A 639-nucleotide genomic window follows, 5' to 3' on the forward strand; every position below is an offset into this window, starting at 1 on the left:
GTCCCCATCTCAATAGGCGGGAAGCCGCGCGCGAGCGTGGCATAAGGGATCGTTGACTCTGCGTCGTTATCTAACTCCAAATCGCGCGTGTTAAACATGGGTGTGTGGGTGTGTGGCGTCAACTCTGAAAAAGTCAAATAATAAAAATTGGTTCATCCTTAGATGAACAACAGTTATTTACAGTATGTAGTGTACAGTATGACACGAGTGGCAGTTGCTTGCGCGCGCTTCGCCCCGGCGCGGTCCGGGTCATGCTGCTGCCCCTGCCCCGACCCCCCAAGGAGACACGAGACACTCAGCAAGCTCCCCATAAGCTTTTCGCTCGGCCTCCCGGCCGCAGCGTAGGCCCATCGGCTCGCTGCTCAGCGCGGAGGACCTACTTCCTGTTCGGATCGCAATCTGTCGTGCTTATTCTCAAAACTATATCGGTTTGCATGCGCAAGCGGCTGCCGTGCCGTAGAGAGAAAGGGCCTGCCCCGCCGCGGGCCTGCCGCGCTGCTGAGCTCAGTGAGCCCGAAAGCCAAACTAACCGCGCTGGGTCCTCGAGCTTCTAGTCCAAGGCCACGCCGGGCCGTTTCCACGGCCGTGTCGTGTAGTACCTTCCTGCAGGTGTGCACGGTGCGTGTGAGTGGGCGGGCG

The sequence above is a fragment of the Frankliniella occidentalis genome, unplaced genomic scaffold (assembly GCF_000697945.3).
Source record: "Frankliniella occidentalis isolate FOCC.00 unplaced genomic scaffold, Focc_3.1 Scaffold22, whole genome shotgun sequence".
NCBI lineage: Eukaryota > Metazoa > Arthropoda > Insecta > Thysanoptera > Thripidae > Frankliniella > Frankliniella occidentalis.